We start from the raw sequence: 6,220 nt of genomic DNA, 5'->3' as shown, positions 1-6,220 counted from the left end.
TAATTCACAAAATGGATACTTCAAACCAGCAGCTGGTTTGAAGCTTTTCAATAGGGTTATAAAAAATAACAAATCAGAGAAGGGGCAATCCATCTGGTCCATCGAGCCTGCTCCACCATTCATTAAGATCATGGTTGAATCTGACCATGGACTCAAGTTCCACTTACTTTCCTGATCCCCTTAACTCTTAGTCCCCCTACTATTAAATTATGGAATGGTGTTATGAATTTTGTTACTTCATAGAGTTATTGCAAGTCTCAGAATGCATAATCATGCAAATAGTTCAATTTCAAGTTTATTTATCATCCGATTATACAAGTACCACCCAATAAACAGCATTCCCCGGACCATGGGGAGCATGCAAAGGGGCAATGGGTAGGATCGGTCTTGGGAGGCGTGTCCATCCAGCAGTAGCCAATCACAGTATAACAGTGGTTTACCACAATAGATTAATTGGTCATTGTAAACTGTTGGTAGCACAGGAGATGGCAAAAGAATCGGGGAGGGTGTATTTGAGGATTTAAACCATGTTTTTGCTCCTGCAAGGCTGAGAATCAGTAAACTGCTTGAGACTCAGCAGACATAAGCTAAATTCCACCGAGGGGCCAGAGATGCAGTTAGCTGATGAAAGGACATCTGTGTACCAAGAACATTTAATCTTCCTGCTTGTTTTGATCACAGACTGTCAGAGGTGTAGCCTTGATGTAAAATAAACCATTGTATTCAAAGTGATAAGCTGAAAATTACGTTATTCGATAGAAGCCTAGGCATGCTAGGTTGCTCGCTTACCTTTCTTACTGTGCTGGGAATAGGTGCTTGGGTAAGACGTTTTTGGGTAATATAAGCCGTGGTCCCGCTGCTGAAGTTTGAGACTCACCGAGAGGTGGCAACATTTCTCAGCAAGAAGAAGAACTTCTAGAGTCCAGCCAACATCCTGGTCGGGCGAGGTGCAGAAGCTACTACCGGCGCCCCGACAACCTACTACAAGTGTGCGGTCATTGCCTCGCTTCGGCAGTTGGGACTGTTAGAAACAGAAGTACCTTCACAGAAATTGCTCGAGACAAAAATTGAAAACAAAGAACATTTATTATACAACAATGCAAAGTTGGGTGCTTTCCCCTTACCCTGGGAATACACACATACAATGGGGCTCACCCAACTTTTATACAGTTGATTTCAGTATAGGAATACCCTCCCCCTTACATTCTTCTGCCTCCTGGATGAGTTTGGCATTAGGCAATCCTGTCTGCCTATGTGCTGTTTCTGACGACCAGGGGGTATCCTGTCGGTGTCCCATCATGTCATTGTCCTTATTCACACCTTCCTGACTCTCAGGGCTGACTAACTTCTTACATGCAGAACTTGCTAATTCTGTCTAAAGGCTAGAAGACCCTGATCTTATTCAGACTAACTTTACTTCCTACATTCTAATATCTATTCTTATCCTATTCATACTGGCTTTATTCATTACACATATATCTATATTAGTTTCCTCATCTTCATATTTTTATATCAGTGTTACTCATCTCTCACAATCCTCACTTTTCTTTTAGATCAGTGTTACTCATCTCTCACAATCCTCACTTTTCTTTCTTTTTTTCTTTTCCAATCTTTTTATTATTATTATAATTTATAAACACATACAGTTCAAAGAGATATGAAAAATACATAGTAAATTACAAATTAATACAGAGATATTAAACAATAATATTGCAGAATAAAAATATATCATAAAAAAAATTTCGATCAGTTTAGAGTATGAACTATCTCTAAAAAAAATGATATAATTAATAAAAATATATTAAAAAAAGAGAGAAAAAAAAACCCAAAAAGGAAGAAAAAACAAATCTGAATTAAAAACTTTAAAAAAACCCTACCGATATAGCTAAACCACGCCGATCACTCCGATCTCATCTAACAGCCCAATTATCATACATAATCATAAAAAGAAAACAGAGCCAGATCAACTCACCACAAATGAAAATATTGAATAAATGGTCGCCAGGTTAACTCAAACTTAGAAGGGGATTCATAGACAGAGTTTCTAATTTTCTCTAAATTTAAACATAGTATAGTTTGGGTAAACCATTGGAAAACAGTGGGAGGATTAACCTCTTTCCAATTCAATAGTATAGATCTTCTAGCCATTAGTGTAAGAAAAGCAATCATACGATCCGCAGGAAGAGATAAATAAGTCAACTTTTCTTTTAGCTACGCTTCGTGACTTCTCAACTGGAATGTATTACTTGCAAACTTGGTCTTTTTCCCAGCTGGTCAGTAAACGAACTGCAGTCTCAGCATCATCAGACAGAATTAGGGAAACATACATCCTTTGGGTTCTAGTGATCTGACGAGGGGTCCGTTGAATTAAATACTGCACACAAGTCTTTAGGCAGGGGAGCACCATAATGGCCAGAATAGCGAGTCCAGCTGCTATAAAGGGCAGTGGGTATCAGACTCCAGTTACCAATAAAAAGTCTAGTCCATCCCACACCGGACCAAGGTTGCCAAGTCTGAACCTGGGTATGGGAAGATTTTCGAACTCCTGAAGAAGTGTCTTTAACCGCCTGACCGTTGTGAGCTTTGTCATTAACCAGTCTTTCACGAACGCTGCCTTCAGCAGCCAACGAGGAATCGAGAGCCAGGCGGTTTTGTTGAACTGTGGCTCGTATCTGTCGTCTTTCTTCAGCCCATAAATTCAGGGCCATCACTGTCTGTTCGGTGATAATCTCCAAAGCTGGAGTCTGATTAAACAATTTAAATGCCAAGCAGCTTTAGTGTTCTGTAGCAGCTTAGGTTGTTTACAACTGGAACTCCCCTTAACGAGGTGGTGCTTAACATTCCGAATGTCTGTGTGATCCAAAGGATGCTTTACAGGAGACCAAGTTGGGGAGGGTTGTTTCTTATCATTTAACCTGTGAGTTACAGCCTGTCTGTGTACATTAGCATATGTATTAACTCTATCTCTGCTACATGCACAATCCTGACTAACATTCTGTCTGTCTTTGTCCCACCATCTGCTTTGTGCTATCCCTTTAAAACTCCTCTTTTTAATACCTGTGGAGGCTAAAATACAAATCAAATCTACTCCTCTAAAGCCGTTCTGTTCCCCTGGTCCATGTTGGAATCCTATATTAACCCATACCCCACTATGACTATACTTTATATCTATGCCCTGTCTACATTCTAAAGGTAAATAATTGTCACCTCTGCTGCCCCTATTCCAGGAGGACTTAATACATCGTGAGTAATTTAGTGATGTCCCAAAAATTGGGAACCAACAAGTAAACAATACAGTAAATGGTAAAAACAACATTACAGCACTTTTTCCCGGCGTAGTGTAACTTTCAGATCAGAAGGATGAAGGACTGCACGCCAGGTGGAGGGTAGATTATCGATGTCGTTAGTCTGTGGTTCAGTAGCTGGTTTAATTCATTGGATGTGGCTCCATCCTTTTTCTTTCATTCGCACGGCAGTGTCTGTAATCAAAAGTACACAATAGGGGCCATCCCAGACAGGTTTCAGTTGGTGATCTTGCCATGATTTTACATATACCCAATCACCCGGTTTAATAGAATGAATAGGATACTCCAGGGGTGGAGTTTGAACTAATAAACCCTTCTGTCATAAGCCATGGAGAGAAGTAGAAAGTCCCTGTAAATATTTAGATATATATTGGTCATTAGCCTCAGGGATAGGGGTATCAGTGTGGAATCCCATGTAAGGAAGACCAAACATCATTTCATATGGTGAGACAGCAAGGTCCTTACGAGGGGCTGTGCGAGTCTTAATTAGAGCTAAGGGTAAGCATTTAATCCAGGAGAGGCCAGTGAGCTGATTTTTCAGGGTCTGATTCATTCATTCAACACGGCCTGAGCTCTGGGGGTGCCATGGGGTATGAAGCTGCCAGTCTATTCCCAGTCTTTTGCTCACACCCTGGAGTACTTGAGAGGTAAAATGTGTACCTCGATCCGAGTCAATGGTTTGAATCATACCATATCGTGGAATCACAGACTCCATTAGTATCCTGATAACGGTGCTGGCACGATCATTAGGGGTCGGGAAAGCCTCAACCCATCGTGTGAAATGATCTACCATCACCAGGAGGTATTTGTAAATCCCTATCTTAGGTAATTCTGTAAAGTCAATTTGTATCCGTTGAAACGGGCGTACAGCTATATCGCGACCGCCACTCGCGACCGAGTACTTTGTTTGGCTATTGTATATATGCCTGAGCAATAAAAGGACTGTACAAACGTATCCACAAGTGCCTGTGTTCCCCAGTGTGTCTGCTGGTGTATCTGATCAAAAATTTGCTGAGGCAAGGCTTTATTCAGCACTTGACGTCCTTCTGCCATCCAACACAACCCATCGGCAGTTTGACGCATTCCCTGGTCTTTCATAGAAGTCTCCTCTTCCCGGGAAAAGATGGGAGCCTTTTTAACCTCAAGTGGGGTGGGCAGGGGAGGAGTCACGTGATGGAGTAGTGGCCGGTCAGGGAATTCCAGCCCTCTCCCGAAAAGTTTTTTAAAAATGCACAAAACACAAAGGTACAAGATTAAAATTTACAACAAAGTAAAAATAAAGGTGAGAAGAAAATGGCAGCGAAGAGAGAAAAGTCGAAAACAACGGGAAGAAGAGAAGAAGAAAGAACGTCGGAAGAAGAAGGTGAAGGCCTTGCCTGTCCGAGGAGGCCCGCGCGGAGAGAGAAGCCCGCTCCCTCAGGTCAGTGGAAGTCCCGGGCTCGGGACTACAAAAATGGCTCACAGAGCTGAGTAAAAGTGCGCAACCGTGCATGGGCGACTCCTCGCTCATGCGCGATGCGCATGACAAAAAAACACTGACGGGAGGGGGAAACAGCTGCGGAGTCGATCTCCACAGCTGAGAGAGACACCTGCAGCATAGCAGCAGGTGCAGAACACAGACAATAACGACAACAAGAAAGAAGAGGGTAAAAAGAAAACAAGGAAACAACAGATGGTCAATCCAGAGGAAGAAGAAGAAGAAGAACAGAAAGAAATGGAAGAAGAAGAGAAAGGCAAGACAATGGATATATCTTTTTTTAAAGAATATATGGAATCGGTGAAAGAATGGCAATTACAAGAATTTAATGAGATAAAAAGAATTAAGAATGCAGAAGAAAAAATGCATAAAATAGAAATGGTCATGTCAGAGATAGGAAAAAGAGTGGAAAATGTGGAAGAACAAGAAATAATCGTAGAAATGGAAGTAGAGTACTTAAAAGAGAAATTAGAAGAATCTAATAAAAAAGTTAAAGAGGCACATGCTGTTAGCTCAGAAGATAGATATAATAGAAAACTATAATAGAAGAAATAATATAAAGATAGTGGGCCTTAAGGAAGATGAAGAAGGCAAGAATATGAGAGAATTTATAAAAGATTGGATCCCCAGGGTCCTAGGAAGACCAGAATTACAGGAAGAAATGAAAATAGAGAGAGCACATAGAACTTTAGCCCCGAAACCACAACCGCAGCAAAAACCAAGATCCATTTTAGTAAAATTCTTAAGATATACAAGAAGAGAAAATATATTGGAGAAAGCAATGAAGAAAATAAGAGAAGACAAAAAGCCACTGGAACATAAAGGTCAAAAAATTTTTTCTATTCAGACATAAGTTTTGAACTCCTGAAGAAGAGGAAGGAGTTCAATACAGCAAAAACGATCTTATAGAAAAAAGGATATAAATTTATGTTAAAGTACCCAGCAGTACTTAAAATTGTTATTCCAGGGCAACAAAACAGACTATTCTCGGATCCAGAGGAAGCAAGAAAATTTGCAGAACAACTACAAAACAAGCAGAGAGATGAAGACATGTAATGAGAGTAAAAATGACCACGAACTATATGTATGTGTGTATATATATATATATATATTGTGTATACATGAATGTATCCATATTTAGAGGAAAATATATAGAGTATAGATAAGAATTAATAAGGGAGGGAAAGGGAAGAGAGGGAATAAGGAGGAAATTAAAAGAGTGACCTTTGTTATATATGAAAATTGAAATCTTTTCTGGGGGGGCTGGATGGGGAGGAGTTACGGTCACTGCAAAATCAGTTGACGTTTGCGAGTGAATTCGCAAATCCAAATGGAGAGGGGAGATGTGGTTGCCCGACAAGGGATAAAGGGCAACTCAGGAGGGGGAGGGGAGAATGGGATTAAAGAAGTTTTAAATAGGAGAATAAGGAAAATGTTT

This window comes from Narcine bancroftii, chromosome 11, assembly GCF_036971445.1.
Source record: "Narcine bancroftii isolate sNarBan1 chromosome 11, sNarBan1.hap1, whole genome shotgun sequence".
Lineage (NCBI taxonomy): Eukaryota > Metazoa > Chordata > Chondrichthyes > Torpediniformes > Narcinidae > Narcine > Narcine bancroftii.
Note: the sequence above shows the minus strand (reverse complement) of the source record.